Below are 18,258 nucleotides of genomic sequence, written 5' to 3' on the forward strand. Positions count from 1 at the left end.
GAAAATGTTCCAACCCAACAGTTCTGCTGAAGACTCTTGCTGTATTGCAGGGTAGCGTTTCTCTGTTGGGGAAAAACTCCTTGAGCATCCTTTCCCGTATCCTCCACATGCAATATTATCGCCCCCAGGGCCTTTATTGCTCGCATCAGATGTAATCATGCTGTTGGCGCTGAAATAAAAAATCTTGCAAGGATATTACTTTACAAATGTCTCTCTTGATTGCTTCAAACTCCTACTGGCATTCATGTGACCACACTAATCTCAACTTCACCTTCAGCATTTGTCTCAACACTTGTTTTCTCCACAAACTACACACACATTCAGTGGTATTCCACCACAGCTAAGGGAGTGCTCAGCTCTTGCTTTGTAGCTGGAGCAGGGACTCTCAGCTGCTTCACTCAACCCTTAGGGTGTATTGCATCAGGTCTGTTTCAGTCCATCCACCAAATGTTCATTTTGTGTACTCTGCCTCTCTCTCAACACTTTAGCAAAACCTCTTTGATGCGCTCATATACTCAAACATGTTTTTCCCATTGGATATTGCCTTGAACGTTTTTTTACTTGTTAGTCTTTGAAAGATGGCAGATGATGCTAGCCAGAATGGCATCGTAACACATTGTAAGCATCCCATAGCAATGATTGACACCATGAAACTTCTACTTTTTTGATGAAGAGGTGCCTGGTTGTGAACTGACAATAGTCAGTAGTCTGGAAGCAATCCTTTCCTTTAGTTTAAATAAAAACTCATTAATCCTTGGAAGAGCGAACTTGTGCACCAAAATGTTTTGTTTAAATCAATTAGATTGACGCAGAGTCTTATCTTCTGTTGGCTCGTTGCGCTGTCACCAAAGTAGAAATCCATTCAGCAGACCCCACAGGTTTGATTATTCCTGAGTTATGTAATTTCTTCTTCTCCAGGTGAACTTACTCCCTTACCACCATGGGTATCTGCCTGACTTTGTGGATTACTGGATGGGCATTCTTCGTTAAAAGCCCTCTAGGCTTCCTATCTTTCATGTAAACACCTTCGGGAACTCTTTCCAAACTTAACATTCTAATTCTATACTCTCACCAACTACTGACACCTACTCGGGCTGGTGGGATCCAGAACAATGTTGCTCCATCCAGTCCAAGATGGAAGGTCCATTTTCTGCCACATACAGTTTCCCTTGTTTGCCTTGCCATAAATACTAGTGTAACAGTTCTAAAAGTCAACAATGGGATCAATTCTCCAATGAAGCTGTGTGGACGGTACCAGCCCATGTCCAATGTTCACAAAGTTCTCTCTCCATGCTTCTTAGTTGCTTGTGGCAACCCTGAATCACTTAAGATACTAATTTTTAGACCTGCAAAAGCACCTTAAATCCAGGCTTCCTTCACATCCTCAAATGCTTCTCATCAGCATTCTGCTGCTAACTGTGGACCTCCTCTTCACATTTTACCTTGTGATTCCCACCGTTTCTTCTAGATCCCCTTGCAGGATGTCCCACCAGGCCAGAAGCAGAACACGTCTGTGTTAACGCCGCCTCCTTTTATTGTTGGCCAAGTGTGCAAAGCTACAGCATCTGTGACAGCGAATAGAGGCCGCCTTTGCCTGAACTCTTCCTGACGTAGGACTTCGGCTCTTGGGTCCAACCTGCATTCCTCATCTAGTTTTTGCTACTGGAGTTACGATTCTTCCACCTGCTAAGTGTCTCATGGTCCTTGGAGATGTCAAGAGCATCTGTAGCACCTCCCTGATATTCCCACCTGCCTCACCCTAGCTAGTACATGCTTCATTGCTGCTCACACATAGCATCCCTTGCACTGTTTTGTTACTAATATGCATAATCACCTGATCCCTTTTAAATATATTGTGGAAACCTACACACAATAGCTAACGTCTTCTGCGTAGACACCATCTTCCATGGTTTCATGGCTGTCTGGCTTCCTTTGGAAAGTGTATCCCTGGCAATAGCTCCACTGAGCATTGGTGTAGTGGAGTTAAACCCATGCGGATCATTCAGCGCGTTTAAATAAGTACTTCCTTACCCTGCTACTCAGCATCTGATCAAGGGTGTCGCTATTAATAGTGGGCCCAGCGAGCTTTACATGGCTAATGAGCAGTCTCAGATCAGTTGGCGGGTTCTAGCTCTGTCGTACTCTAAGGGCGGCCTGGAAGCACCATACATGGAAGACTACTACCTGGTACCACAAGCAAAATTCCTATTTTATGGGTTGCACCCTGAATTACGCCTAACCTCTCACACAAGTGAGCCGGATATGGCAGGTGACACCACTTGTCCACCTCCGTCGCAAGAAACGTACAGTGTCCCTGTCTGTTGAGCAGCCTACACTTGGCATTGACTTGGAAGGGCTATTCTCTCCGTGGCTCCCACTTTGCAGCGACCCACTACACCTGTTATACTATGAGCGGAGAGCTCAGAACAGACTTGCCTCTCTTGGGCTGTGTACGTTGGGTGACCTCTTTGTTGATGGTAAGTTCTGAATGTTAGAGACATTTACACAAAGAGGGTGGACTACCTCCATGGACATGTTTTTCTACTGAAGAATTCAGAAACACTGCAACCACGCGTCCCATGTCTCCCTGATATACCACCCACCTTCACGGCCCTCACCTTTACCTTAGACTCAGCCACTCTTTGTGGCTTAATCATGAGTTTATGTATTGCAACAATAGATGCTGTCCATTGGGATGTGTCACCGTCCAGGGGTAATCACAACAAGCTTTGAACATAATATTGACAGATGAGAAGTGGACCTTCTGCTGTCTGCAAACAGTGACAGTATCCCTTAAGTGGTAGGCACAGGCCCCTTCATTCTACATGTGAACACTGCATACACTCTACCCCTGCCTGTTTACAAGAAGGCTGGCTTCTGGAAGGTGCTACAGACCTGCACTGCAGCCGTCCCATTGCAGCTCCCTATCACCTAGCCTGTGATTGTCTGGGTGTGTTCTTCTGCGGGGGAGCGATATTTAAATCCCTCTCGAAGATGCTCTCTGTATCTTTCCCCCAGTCCCGTCTGCTTGGGTCTGTGAGAGCTACACCCAAACATCCTCACTGATTCACTGCTTTAGTCCTGTTCATGGCCAAAACAACTGGCTGAAGAACCTCATCTCTAGCTATGATTCCATAGACAGCTGTGCAGACACACTACCCCTCACATCACGACCTAAAGACAAATGGACCCCATTGTGATCATATCTACTTACCCCAAAGGCATCCCTGCATCACTTCCCAGTCAACGATGCTTGAGGTGGTCTGAGTGTTGTGTTTTCAGCATCTCTCCGTTCTTTGATACTGTCTGTACCTCATGGTGCTAGCCTGGATGCAATTACATGTTTTGCTGTTTTGCTCCTGACTGTACTAGATAACATTTATTACCTTGCTGAAGTTGTTTTGTTATCTAAACAAAAGTCATAAAAAAGCTTAAAATAGTAGTAGCCCAGAGGTGTGAGTGTCCAAATTCACCCCAGTTATCGCTGTTTTTTACCACCACATCAGCAGATGGGGGCCCAGTTTTCTTGCTTGCACTTGGACCCAATGAAGCTTTCCCATTTTTTCAGATGTCCAAGCATCTTCCTCAATCATAGACATTCACGGGCAGATTTACTAGCATGTTGCATTGTAGGTGCGTGTTAGACCTGTCAGCCTTAGAGTGCTCTTTCTCCGGACTGTTTGCCTTACTCCTCCATTTTGCTGTTCTTATTTTTGTTGGCCTTAGGACTCTGTGCACTTTACTACTGCTAACCAGTGCTAACATGCGTGTGCTCACTCCCTAAAACAAGGTAATATTGGTTTACACCCAAATGGCACAATTACTTTACTTATAAGGTCCTAGTAAATTGGTACTACCTGTACCCAGGACCTGTAGATTAATGTTACTACTACTAGTGGGACGGCAGCACTAATTGTGCCACACAGTTAAGTAGCCTGACATATATGTCTCATGCCTGCCATTGCAGCCTGTGTGCACAGTTTGAAACTGCTATTTTGACCTGGCAAGATAAACCTTTTGCCAAGCCTAAATTTTCCTTTTTAATACATGTACATCAACCCTACACGAGGCCTTACACAGACCATAGGGCAGAGTGCAGTGTATTTAAGAAGTGGGACAAATACTTTTACATGTGCTGGTAGTAAAAACCTCTTAAAATTGTTTTTCACTACTGCAAGGCCTGCTTCTCCCATAGGATAACATTGGGTTACCTTATTATATTTAATAAGTGATAACTTTCAATTGGGAGCAGGTTGGAATATCGAGTTTGGTGTGTAAAAAATTTACTTTAAAACCCTCTTTAGTGGTAAAGCCGGATTTTAAGTCACAATTCTGTAAAAGCAACTTTCAGAAAGTTGGCATTTTCTTGTTCCAACCATTTTGTGCCTATGGCCTGTATCTTGGGTCACCTAAATACGTGTAGCTGGCAGTTGGTCTTTGTGTATTGCTCAAAGAGAGCGAGACGAAGGGCGAATAGGTATTGGCAGGATGGGCCATCTCTGACTTAACAAGGAGACGAAGCTGTCATCTACCACACTTGCATATCACAATTGCTCTTCCTCAGCACACTCACAAAGGGTTTCATACTAGTTTTTGTGCCCCCAGGCAAGTTGTGGCCAGGGCAGAGAGGCAGAGAATTCCAAACTCCTCCGGGGTGGAAACCAGTTCTATATATACTGCTGACTTGCATGCTGACCAAGGACTGCTTTTCTGCCAAGACTTGCTATTGCTGCTCAAGGATTTGTCTGTTGCTGTGAGCTGCCCTGCTGAATCCAGCCTGTCTTTGTGGACCCAAAACTCCAGTTAATCTCTAAGCGTCAGTTGGCTGGCCCCTGTTCAAGACTTCTTCAACATCACCGTGTCTCTGTGTATCTCCATGCAGCCCGCCACCGACTTCGGCCCAGCCCAACTCATCTCGTCCTTGATGCTTCTCATCGCAACTCCTTGCAAGGATGGCTTCGATGCCAAGGCAGCCTAATGTCGACACTGGTCCAGCACGATGCATCTCGTTCCCTGCACTGACACATTGCAGCGCAAGTGTCCGCAAGCCCCAACGAATTCCTCAACAAAAGAAGGCCTCCCATCACAGCTCTTCATCGACAGTCAATGACTCCTCTGCTGCGTAAAGCATCTCGCCGCTGGACCTCACATCATAGCTTATCATCAACAGCTCCTCAACATTGGCCCACACAACTCAATGAAAGGACTTTGTATCTCGATGTCCAGGCTCATAAGATATTTTCTCAGTGGACTGAACTGAGTCCTGTACCCGGCCCACACTCCATCATGGTTGGCCTGAACGTGTGACTTGGACCCTGTCTACTGCAACCAGGTAACCACAGTTGGCTCTTTTTGTTTCTTAGCGGTTAGTTTTTCAATACCCTTTAAAAATGTATGTCTCCAGTTCTGCTAATTGGATTTTTGTTGGTTATGTGTCAAAAATTTTATTAGAGTTTACCCTAGTTTTCCACACTGATCTAGGATTTTTCTTGTGTTGTTTTTTTACTTTATTACTGTTTGAAGTGCTACATAAATACTTTATACATTGGGGCTATGGAGAGATGAGAGGCACTTAAGGTTTACTTCCTTTCCCCACAGCATATTTATGTGAAAAAGCTTTCTCAGATCTTAAGCACATAAAAATTAAATACAGGCTTTGCTTGGGAAATGTAGAATGTGACCTGAGGATTTAATGTTCCGAAATAATAACTAAACATTGACAAGTTAATTGCTGAAATGCATTGATTTATCCATATTTTTTTCAATAAAAAACACTTATATTTTTAGTAATTTGAGTATTTGTTTGGTGTGTATTTGCTTATGTATTTTTTGTGAATTGCTGTTTTAATATTTGAAATTTAAATCTTACAAATTGCTTGGGGGTCCCTGGCATCCAGTACTGACTCACTGGGGGTCCTCAGAAGTCAAAAGGTTGGGAACCACTGAATTATGGTGTATTTCTGCTGACTCCCTTTCACTCATCGCAGCAACTCTGTTTGCTGCCCTGTATTGGTGAAATGTAAACAAATATTCCCCTTTGTTTGCAAAGTATTCTTTCTATTCTGGCCCTTTCACTGCTGCACCGGCAGGAACAGGGAGAAATAGAACAGGATGGGAGACATGAAAGTGAATGTTTGCGAAGTGCTTACTGACCACTGGTGAATCAGGGTGGGATCAGCACATCCAGGCTCCTTACTTCCTTCTAGGCTATGATGATGATGCAGTAATACCCTGCCTCACCCCTCTGGGTGCCTTATTAACTCTCATTGTCAGTGTTCACCCCCAAAACACCCTGCCACTACCTTCCCTTGAGACTGCACCTTAATCACAGAGATTCACCGTATTGTATTTCGTAATTGAGCTGAGCGCTATTTCATTGGGAATTTTCATGGCTCCTTCAGTCATAACTCTATAATTTTCCAATTATACTGTTAAGCGTCTCCGACAGTGATCTTGGGCCATGTGTACGAACACTTTTTCCCATAGACACAGAAAGGGTAAAAACCTTTGCTACATCTGTCCCCCTGTGTTTTAATATATTATTGCTCTAGATTTCTTATTTGCAACACACATTGTGTTTTCTGTCTTTTTAGGTCAAGCCTAGGCAGCGCACATGTGCAAGACATGCTGTATTCAGTCTATGGGCTTTAACCACTCCCACTGTTGCCTTGTGTTCTTTGTTGTGCATGTCTTAAATGCTTCCATTTTATTGGTGCATTTTTATAAATGTCCCTCCTTTGTGTGCTTAGTACTCTCGCAGGCGATTTCACTAAGAGAACATTTTTGTTGCCCATGCTTCCTCCTGTTACAGCGTGTGATGGTCCCTTATCCCATCTGGGCATTGCAGTGTTAGTATTTTTTTGGGTTGTCTATAGCAATGTGTTCACACCACACCGGTGAAAACACACCGAAGGTTTCAGGTTTCAGGTTTGGTTTGTGATGACCCTTTTTTCTTGGATATCTCTCTCTCAAGCTGCACTATGAGCGCGGCAATGGCGCTTTGTTCTTGGATATTTCTCTCTCTCTCTACCTCTACCCCTCTCTGTTCCAGGAAAAGTACAAGTAATACCTGATTAATTCCATATTCATCCTTCAATGATAAACCAAAACTGTGCATGGTGCATTGCCTAAAGGCCGACAAGAGTACGTATGAGAGCAGAGAAAGACTGGCGTAAGAGAGACAACTCCAGATTGTCTTGAAAAAGCCTTTCCAGGTGGTCTCGTCTCCATCGATTGGCAGGTGGGTACGAAGGAAAATGCAATAAACAGGTTTCAATGTGTTGAAGTTTCGAGTGCATTCAACAAAGGGAGCCATGGCCTGAAAAGCGGTTACAGTCGGAGAGTGACTGGAAGACATCACGCATGCTGCAGATTGGTCTTTGGAATCGACCTTCAAAGACACTCTGCTTCAACCCCATCGAAGAAGCAGTTTCTCTGGTGGCAAGTAGGCTTTGAACATGCATAATCCCCTCCTCGATCCTGGTGTGGAATATAAACACTCCAGGTATGAAGAAGAAAGTTTCATTTATACTAAGAACATGGAAGTGAAGGTTATCCACCCAAGAAACCTAAGGGAAAGATTCCTACCTGTCAGGAAATAAGTTGTAAAAGTAAGATTCTTTTCAGAATAATAATTACTGATGTCTTTATTGTAGTTTCTTAAGAAATAAAAATGTTGTTGTGGCTACAGTGAGGTGATGTTGTGCACGGTATATGAACAGTTAATGTACATATTTGCTATTCAGGAATTCAGAGATTAAATTAATGTTATGGGAGGGTTATAGCAAGAACTGGATAACATGGTTTCACTAAGTTCGGAACAGAGGAACAACCTATGACACATGGAGAGGTTAAAATTTCCTCCCAGTAGCAAGAGGACACATTTTTATAAATCTTTTTATTGAGTTTCTTAATTAGGAGAAAGTGCAACCAAACAAGCAGTGACAAGTCACAGTAGGCGTAGATCACTAGGGTAAAAGGCAGCTTCAGATGTATGGGAAGTACAGTATAATTGGGATACTTCAAAAGCAGTGACATTTCCACAGACCCATGGTCTACTCAACCCCATTAGGGCATCTTCATAATCATTTCCTCCCCCCCTCCCTGGGCTTTACAAGCAGACTTGCAGTGGCTTTGCAGTGCCCATTTCCCATTTCTTGGGGCGTCCTCTTCTCAGGTAGATTGCTTTTTTCCGTGAGCATGCACCAATCCATATCATTTTGCCAGCCCTATAACTTTGCGGGTTTATCACTCCCCACCTCTGGGCAATGATTCTGTTGGCCACCGCAAGGCAGAGGGACAGCCATAGCTTACTGTATCGAGGTGGTGGTTTGTCACCCCAGATATTGAGTATGCAACATTTGATTGTGTCCAGCATCTGGTAACCGGTCACTTTCATTGTGGCTCTGATGGAGGACCAGTAGGGTCTATCTGTGGACTTCCACAGATCACATGTAGGAACATTCCTCTTTCCCCCACATCCCAGCAATCAGGCCGCCGTTGGACATCCACCCATGGCATGTTGAGTGGTGCGTGAATAATAGGAGCAATCTAGAATGCATAACTGGACCAGCCTGAAGCCAAATTTGTTTGCAATTTTCCAGGGCCCCCCAGGGCTTCCTCCCATTCACACTCTTCAAATTGCCCTGTGCCTGCCTCCCATTTGGCTTCAAGGGCCAGCATGGTGTCAGGAGCATCATTTAATAATTTTCTATATATCAGGGATATGGCTTTCTTGCACAGCCATTCTGACAGAACACGGTCCCACAGTGGGGAGGACTTCTCAATGGTACTGTTAGATGGTATGTGTGTGGCAAGACCTTGTTTGAGTTGGATATATTTATAACTATGTGTGGGTGCTAGTTGGTACTTGTTGGTCAGTTCAGTAGTGTATTTCCTTGCCAAACATCACCCAGCTTGGTAATTCCTATCAATTTCCATTTGGCGAAGCCCTGTAGTTTGCCTACTTCTGACAGGAGGTCACTGGACCAAAGAGGGGTCATCTCCATCAGTCTGTCCCTCCAGACTAGATGTGCCATGGTCCCCGTCCATATTTGGATGACTGTTCTGGTGTGGAAAGGAGGTCACAAGCCAGTTTAGCTCTATATAGTGCCACCTCATAGCCCTCCCTGCGAATCTGTCCAAACATGTCCCCGGGTTGTCCCATGGTGCAAAGACCCAATCATTGACTACAGTCAACTGCGTTGCGCAATAGTATTTGTGCATGTCAGGTAGGCCAATCCCCCATTGTATACTCCCCTGGTGAGTTTCTGGAGGGCGATCCGGGGTTGGCTATTGCCCAAGAGTAAGAGTCAGAGGGCAGCCTTCGTTCACAGGAAAAAGACTTTGGGCACCGGGTAGGGGGTGTCTGCAAAGCGTATATCTTGCGTGGGGGAGTCCTCATTTGGAACATTGCTGCCCTCCCCAGAAGGGAGAGTGGTAAGGTCTTCCAGTGTTGTACGTCTGACTGAAATCGCTCCAGGATGGGTTTAAGGTTGGTCTTGTAGAACACCTGTGGGTCTTGTGTAACAATATATGTGGAGGTGTTTGAATCCCTCTTCTACCATAGACATAGGCATCTCACCCTGTAGGATTGGTAGTAGCCCCGTAATTAGGTGCATAAGAGATTTTTGTCAATTTATCTTGTACCCTGAGAAGATGCCAAAGATGCAAAAAAATTGCATTAGCCTGGGGATGGTGAAAGTATGGTCTGTGACATAGAATAAAATGTTGTCCGCATATAAAGATATGCGCTCCTCCCATTTCTCCCCCCAAATAATTCCCTTGACTGGTGGGTCACCCCTGATCCAGACCACCGGAGGCTCTAAAGCCTGGGCAAATATTAGTGGGGAACGTGGGCAGCCCTGTCATGTCCCTCGTTGTAATTCAAAGGCTTGTGAAGTCACCCTGTTCACCCTCACTCACGCCTCTGGCACGTGATATAGAAGACGGATCCAGCCAAGAAAAGCTGGACCAAATCTGATGTGCTCCAAGACTGTGTGCAAGGTGTTGAAGGCCATGGAGGCATCCATTGACAGGACCATCATGGAAATATTGTGATCTTGAGCGCAGGCCATCACCCCAAATAGTTGTCTAAGATTGATTCTGGTGCCTCTGTTGGGCATGAAGCCCGATTGAGCCGGGTGAATCAAGGTGGTTATGACCTGCCTAAGTCTGGTCAACAGTATTTTTGCATGAACTTTGGCCTCTGCATTTAGTAGGGATATGGGTCTCTGCAACCCACGTCATTCAAGGGGTTTGTTGTCTATATGGATAACCACAATGGTGTCCTGTAGCTGGTCCTGAGGTAGTCACCCTACATGCTTAGCTTCTTTCCAAATATTTAGGAGGTGAGGAGCCATCTTGCTTGCTAGGTCCTTATAAAGTTCAATCGGAATGCCATTGGGTCCCAAAGCCTTCCCAGAGGCAAGGGAGCCGATGGCCTATACAATTTCGCTAGCGGGAAGTCGCTATGCAGCATCTGCCTGTGTTCAGCTGTGAGTCGGAGAGTAGCAATGTTGCTGAGCTACTCATGAATCTCCTGTATTTGGGAGGTAGTCCTAGCCTTGTAGAGTTTGGAGTAGTAGGTTGTGAATTCCATCGCTATGTTGTCTGCCTTGGCCCTGACTTCCCCGTTGGGCGTCACTAGTCGAGGTACCCAGTTATGAGCCACACTAGGAGCTTGCCGGCAGTATTCCCTATGTCATAAACCCTCCTCTGCGTCAGGATGAGGATTTTGCATTCAGTCTTCCAACCAGTCTCTATATTATTTTTCCTTCAATTGGAAGGCATGCGCCGTCATCCCTGTTCCCTTCCCATGTAGGTCACGCTCTAACACAACAATTTTGTCCTCTAGGCAAATCATCTCGGCCCTCACCTCTTTCTTTTTCCTAGCTATCAACTGGCCCCTTAATGAAGTTTTATACACTTCAGAGATGCTGATGGGTTAAGTCACTATCCCTACCTTTTCTATAGAGTAGTTGTCTGTTGCCAGTTGCAATGCTGTCATGATTTTGCCATCTCTCATGTGCCACGGAATGATTATTTTCTGGCCCGGCGTAAGCCTGGATTCTCCCCTTAATTCTAACCACGACAGGGAGTGGTCTGATATGTCCAATGTGCTAGATGTTTAATCAAAACTAATTGGGAAATGTGTGCGTGGTGCATAAAGATATGATCCAAGCGTGAGGTGCTATGATGGACTCCCAACAGGAATGTATATCATCTCCCCTCCAGATGTTGGATCCTCCATGTATCCACCAGGCCCAGGGCCTCTACCAATGTAATAATTGGGGGCGCTGTCCACATATGCAAAGATCATGTGAGTGTGTCCTCTGTTTCGGACATCACTGAGTTAAAATCGTCTCCCAAGGAGCTCACTAAGCGAAGGAAAGATCTGTAGATGTTGTGGCGGAATGTACGCTAAGCATATATTGAAGTTAATGCAATCCCACATCCCCGATTAGGCCACTTATTTCCCCTGCACGTCTCTCCACATGGTGGTGGGAATAAAAGGCGTAGCGTTTGTGATGAGGATGCCTAATCCCATCGAGTCAGAGGTGAAGCCTGCATGGGCTGTGAAGGTGTACCCACTGCGGAAGAGTGCCTTGAATGTGTTCTCTAGTAAGTGGGTCTCTTGCAAGAGTACAATGTCTGAGTTGTCTCTCTTTATAAATTACACGACAATGCTTAATTTCAGCTTGTGACCCAGGCTATTATCATTCCATGACATCACTTTAAGGGTGCACGAGGTGTTGTCATGTGGTAGTGTGTTTGAAATTGTGAACCTGTGTCTCCCGTTCAGATCCAGCCTCTCCTGCACCTACTATGTGTCAGGAGACTACCTGCTGTGTAAATATATAAATCCTCAAAACATTACCCCCCCCTTTCCCCCATGCATTGTGGGCTTTGAACTGCCCACCACCCCCAAACTAGCAGAGTGCCTGTCGACATATGAATTTGATATAGTAACTATTAATTGGGGAGAGGCTGGCATAATCCATTCAGTCTCCCATTCACACCAGATAGTAGTAATCAGTGGGGTCCCCCTCCAAATTTGCGCAGCATTTAATGTCATTCGGTGCCTTTGGTAGTCAGTAACGGCACGCTCCCACCTATGGGCTGGGACACCTGTATGCAATAGCACTTTTAAGAAGTTCTTACGTCTCCGTGTATGTTATCACTATAGTCAGCCATCTTTAGGGTCCTCCTCTCTGTCGTTCACCGTGGAGTTCTGCTCATGGTGCTGGGTTCACAACTACCTTTTTGATCAGGTCCTCACTGTTGCGAGCGCCCCAGCTTCATCTTTGCATGGTGCCACCCCTCCAGCCAGTGTCATGCTTCACATGGTATGAGGAAGTGGCAGATCTTACTCTCCTCAATGACTCAAAGTTTAGTTGGGAAGAGCATCATATATTTTAAGCCTCATGCAAGGAGTTCCTTCTTGACTTCCAAAAAGCTGCGATTCTGTTCTTGCACTTGAAGAGTGAATTTCGGATATAGGTGGATGGTAGCATTCTCGTATTGCAGAGCCAGCACACGTCTGGCCATCTCTAGTATAACATCCTGGTCCCTATAGTTAAAGATGAGGGCAATAATTGTTTGCAGGGTGGAGCCCAGCTTAGAAAGGGAGCCTGGCATCCTGTGGGCCTGGTCTACAGAGAAGAATTTTGATAGGCCCTAGGTTTCAGCCCATCCAGAATTAAATGTTCCACAAAAACATCAGCACTAGGGCTCTCTGCTTTTTCTGGGACTCCAACCAGGCGTAGATTGTTCCTACATGATCGCTCTTCCATGTCCTCAAGCTTTGCTTGCATCAGCGGCTTTGTTTTTTGCAGATGACTTGTTGGCAGAGGGTGCTGGAGGTGTTGATTAGGTCTGAGACCGGGACCTTAGTGACTTTCATCCTCTCACTGAGTTTGTTCATGTCTGACTGCAGAAGCTCCATTGCTACAACAAAGTAGTTTATTTTGGGTTCCAGCATGTTTTTGACCACTATATTGCTGCCATTATCTGTGTAAGTGTTGGTTGGGGGAGGGCTGTGGCAGTCTCTGGGGGTGTTTCTTTGGGTGCCATCTAGGAGCCCTGTATTGTTTCCGCTGGAACTGCATACTTGTCCATGTTGTTCGGTTGGGGGGTTTACCCCCTCTGCCTCTCACCATTGTGAAGATTGTGGTGGACCAGGCCCTTGGGATCCTGAAGTATTGGTGCTAATCACCACTGCCTACCAGAGGAAGGAGAACAGGAGTGAGGGAGGGCCCCTGAGGGTTCCCCCTCCTCTCTCTGCTGCCTGTCGGCTTTATGCCTGAAGTCAAAGGCTTAGTGTGGCAGGGACTTCAAATCGCCAGTCACGTCTCCTGTCAGTCAAGTTGTTGTGAGCCCACAGTGATATAGATGGATATTACGGACAGGCGCAATCAATGTGTTTAAGGTGTCAGGAGGTGCACCTCCCCCTATGAGGCTTCTGGGCCGTCAACTACCAGGGCCCCCAACAGTCCATGGGTCCCATGGGACCCAGGGGTAAAGACAATCCTGAAGTCCCCAATCACTGCCTGATGGTAAGCGGGATTCCTGAGGGCAGGGCTGTGGCGATGGAGTCGCGCTAGGCCCGGCCTCACTAGACGGTGCACTGTGGTTAAGCCTAAATGTGCTGCATGCAGGCCTTAAGCAGGGCCCCGGGGTCCAGGCCGGATCGAAGCTTCCTGCGCCGTTCCCCCTCCCCCAAGGCTTGTGGCAACTTCTTCTCAATCTCAGAGAAAGATCCCACACACTGATCGCTGAGAGAGGAGGAGGCCCTGATACGCTCCTGCAGTGCTATCGCGTATTCAACATGCGTGCGCTTCTGTCGGCGTTCACTCGGTCTGCTGATCGTCTCAGCGACACACAGACCCGGCAGGTGTTTTTCACCAGGCGCTTGAGGGGATCTTGGTTCCGGGGCTTCAGTCAGCAAGGTAGGAAAGTGCCCCAGCTATCCAGGGCACTTGCAGATCCCCGGGCTCCAGCCGCTGCTGGAGAGTGTGGCCCTGCTAAGCCCAGTGGAGCTGGGGGCACGGATGCCCTCACCAGCGGCAGATTTCTCCGGGATTCACCTTAAACTGTTGCTTATTCCATCGCTGATCCCTACAGTTTGGGTTGGGGACTGTGAGGATTATGGCAAGATGGTGGCGTTAGGCCTGTCCGGTTTGCGGAGCTCACTCAAGAGAGAGGCCGTCGTGTTGGGCTGCAAGCCCCACCCCGAGAGGACACGGATTGTACAATGGACATTACACTAGACTGAAGGCCATGATTAGTGGAATATAGTTATTTTATTATAGTTTGATTTTTCAATGTCCTTGGAAAATGTGGTTTATGTATTAAAGAAAAAATCTTTGGAAATACTGCTATTTAAGAAAAGTGATGAAAGAGATCCATAATGCTCACTTCCGTGGCCTTAATAGAATTGAAACTTTCCTTCTTGATAGCTAAGAAATTTTACATATTCCTCCTTTGCGGTGTGTTGGCCAATGATTTTAACGCTAAAACGTGTATAGCTAACTCCATATTTATATTTTGACGCTAGACCCGTCTAGCATCAAAATATTGGAGTTAGCGTCATATTGTGGATGCAGCAAACTACCTTGCACTAATTAGATGCAAAGTAGGCGTTCCCGTCCACAATATGAGGCTCACCCACTAACGCCTTATTTATACACTGGCGCAAAAATTATGCGCACAGATTAGGCAGACCCAAATAATGGCACAAAGGGGGTTATTACAACTTTGGAGGAGGTGTTAATCCGTCCCAAATGTGACGGATATACCACCAGCTGTATTACGAGTTCCATAGGATATAATGGACTCGTAATACGGCTGGTGGTATATCCGTCACTTTACCGTCACTTTTGGGACGGATTAACACCTCCTCCAAAGTTGTAATAACCCCCTAAGTCTGCTTAGCGCCATAGTTTCATGCCTGGGTCAGACCAGGTGTTAGGGTAGCTATGGACCCATTGCGATGGCTAAACACCATGGAATGGGCCCACAGGTGCCCACCCCAAGCCCCAGCAACACCACCACCCACACCAGAGGAACACCATAGGATGGGGGGCCCCATCCTGGGTAATTATAGGTAATTACAGTTTTTGTTTTTTTGTGCCATTGGGGGCTCCTTACATGGGCACCCTGCCTGACACTGGTGCCCTGGGCTGGCAATTGGGGTAGTGGACATGACTCCTGTCTCTAAAGAGACAGGAGTCATGTTTGGGTGGTAGTGCGTCAGAAAATGATGCTAGACTGGTTAGCAGCATATTCATTGCTGCTGACAAGCCTAGCATCGTTTATGGCCCACTAACATCTTTTTCCCCCCGCCATCCCTCCCACCGGGTAGCGTCTTTTCTTTAGATGCTAGCATGTCCTTTGTGCCACCGTACACCATTTCATAAATATGGTGCCTGGCTGACGCTATGGAATGGCGCTAGCAGGGGTATGGAGTTTGACGCAAAACTGCGTTAGCGCAGTTTCGCGTCAAAATCCATAAATATGGGCCACAATAGGCAAGTCACACAAGTTGATCCAGCACGCTGCTCGTGCATGGGGTGTGGTGTTGGTATTCCACATTCGTCAGATGATCCCCATGCACTACAGTGGGCATCTAATGACGTCACAATCAGCCTCCTAACGCCTTTCCTCAGTTGTCAGTGAACCGCATGCACAAAAGTGCCCCTCCTCTGATTTCACATATTTTTTGTGCAGTGCGGCTGAAAACCAGATCCAACTAGATTCCCTCAGTTTGACACAAAGGGCCTCATTCCGACCCTGGCGGTCTTGGACCGCCAGGGCCGCGGGCAACGGAAGCACCGCCAACAGGCTGGCGGTGCTTCATTGCCCACCGCCGCGGTCAGAAAAGGGGATCCGGCGGCCATGGGGATTCCGACCCCCTTCCCGCCAGCCTGTTTCTGGCGGTTTTTACCGCCAGGAACAGGATGGCGGGAACGGGTGTCGTGGGGCCCCTGGGGGCCCCTGCAATGCCCATGCCACTGGCATGGGCATTGCAGGGGCCCCCTAACCGGGCCCCAGCATGATTTTCACTGTCTGCATAGCAGACAGTGAAAATCGCGACGGGTGCTACTGCACCCGTCGCACACCTGCAACACCGCGGGCTCCATTCGGAGCCGGCTTCTGTGTTGCAGGCCCTTTCCCGCTGGGCCGGCGGGTGCTTTCTTGGCAGGCGCCCGCCGGCCCAGCAGGAAAGTCAGAAAGGCCCCCGCGGTCTTTTGACCGCGGGGCAGCCATTTGGCGGTTCCCGCCAGGCGGGCGGCGACTGCCGCCCGCCCGGGTCAGAATGACCCTCCAAGAGTTCTGCACACTGTTGGTTGTCTTCCTTTGTCCGGTGGCTGTTCAGGCAGCCCACAGAATTCTTGCTTCTTGTACGCAAGTGGAAACCTTTTTCTTCCCTAACAGCACATGTGCCGCTCCATTCAGCTGAGCTCGTCGCCATTTTATTGTGACAGGTTGCAAAACACAAATTAATCCAAATAGTTAATTCAACTTTTATGCCTCTGCCCTGGACAGCAGTCAACTCCTGGTCATAGCTGTCACCTACTACATATATCCCTTCCATCTAACACCCCAGATTCACTTTCGTTCCATCTCTCTTTCCCCTGATTGGCCAAAACTGTGATAATCCTAAAGCTCGTTCAAACAGTAGAAACTGGCAGATATGACAACCCACACCTCCTTTGTTCCTTGGCACCTGAACAAAGGTGGTTAAAGGAACTGTCATCCTTTCCCTCAGTGCTTAATTTGAGCCAGTGGTTGCCAGTGCTCGCCACCAGCATTTAATTGCCAACAGCAGCATTTTTGACAGTGCACCACATGGTGGAGCTGTTTGTTTTATTTAGAGATGAGCACAACAACAGCTGTTTATTAATTCAATATACATTAAAAATGACTAATACCTGCCACCCAAGCCATTTAAATCGGGTTGCTGGGACTGGAATAGTCAGAATTTAAATACTTGTATAGTGTGATATTAGGTGTGTCGGCATTACCACTGACAGTGCGGCGGGGCAATGTGTGGTGCAAGCTGCAGTGGCCTCCTGATGAGGGCCCTGGCACATATTTTACTTTTTGCAATTTAAGAACTGCCTTCCGCACACAATCAGACCTCCTGCGTCACTTAAGCCAAACCTCCCATCTTGTCTGTGTTGTGATGGCCCTCACCCAGCAACCAGAGAAACTGACTCGACGCAACAAACCTGCACGGCTGGTTCTGCCCACTCTGACCTCGATCTGCCAGTTGAAATGTCTGGCAAGAAGAGGACAAACACCCAGGGTGCACTTTTCTTGACTTGAGGGAGATTCTGTAATGGGGACAGTCTTTCAGGGTCCAGGACCTTGTGCTTCACCGTGCTTGGAGAGAACTTTACGCATCAGCACAGTGCGGGTGTTTGCCAGAGTCAGGGACCTGCTGGTGGCTTTGCTTAGAGGACTGGGGGCCAGATGTATGACTGTATTAAGCAGTCTCAAATGGAGATTTGGCCATCTCCAAAATAGAGGTTAGATTTTCTAAAATACACATTTGGTTATATCTCTCCTAAATGGATCAGCAAACAGTGTGGTATACATCAGTGGAGCATCTGGTCATTGTACAGCATCAGTATGATGAATGGGGAAACAGTTCAGTAAAGTTTGGTCTTATTACACCTGAACTGACAGAATCATAGACAAAAAGCTAAGGTACTGGAACACATCATTTCACTAGCTGAGAAAAGACAAATTTGAGCTTACATCACCTAGAACCTCGCTATAACAAATCCTAGAAGGCAACTAACTAGAATGCTATTGGTCAGACTATGTGGTGGTTTGGGTCAGAACCAATTAGAATTATTCCACATTTCAGAAGTACCTTTTCTTCATTTTCAATTGGCTCATCTTCTCTCACTGCAGTCACCAGTTTCCACAGTAGAATACAATTATTGCACGTTATACATGAGCAGTGAAGGCAATTGTTCCTGGGTACACATTATCTCATCCCAGGAATACAGACAAATGTTACAACATAAGAACATAACGTTTCCACAGGGTGCGAGTTATACAGGATATTGAAAATCTTTTTCACTAAACATTTGAAATATTATGTGATGTCAGCATTGTATGAACAATGAACATGGAGCTTCCAGAAACTGCTGAGAAAGAAAACACTGCACAAGCGTTTAAGGCATAGAATTAGCTTTAGGCCTTTTCATGTAGACCCACATTTAATAAAGCATTTAATTTCGC

Source organism: Pleurodeles waltl, chromosome 10, assembly GCF_031143425.1.
Source record: "Pleurodeles waltl isolate 20211129_DDA chromosome 10, aPleWal1.hap1.20221129, whole genome shotgun sequence".
NCBI lineage: Eukaryota > Metazoa > Chordata > Amphibia > Caudata > Salamandridae > Pleurodeles > Pleurodeles waltl.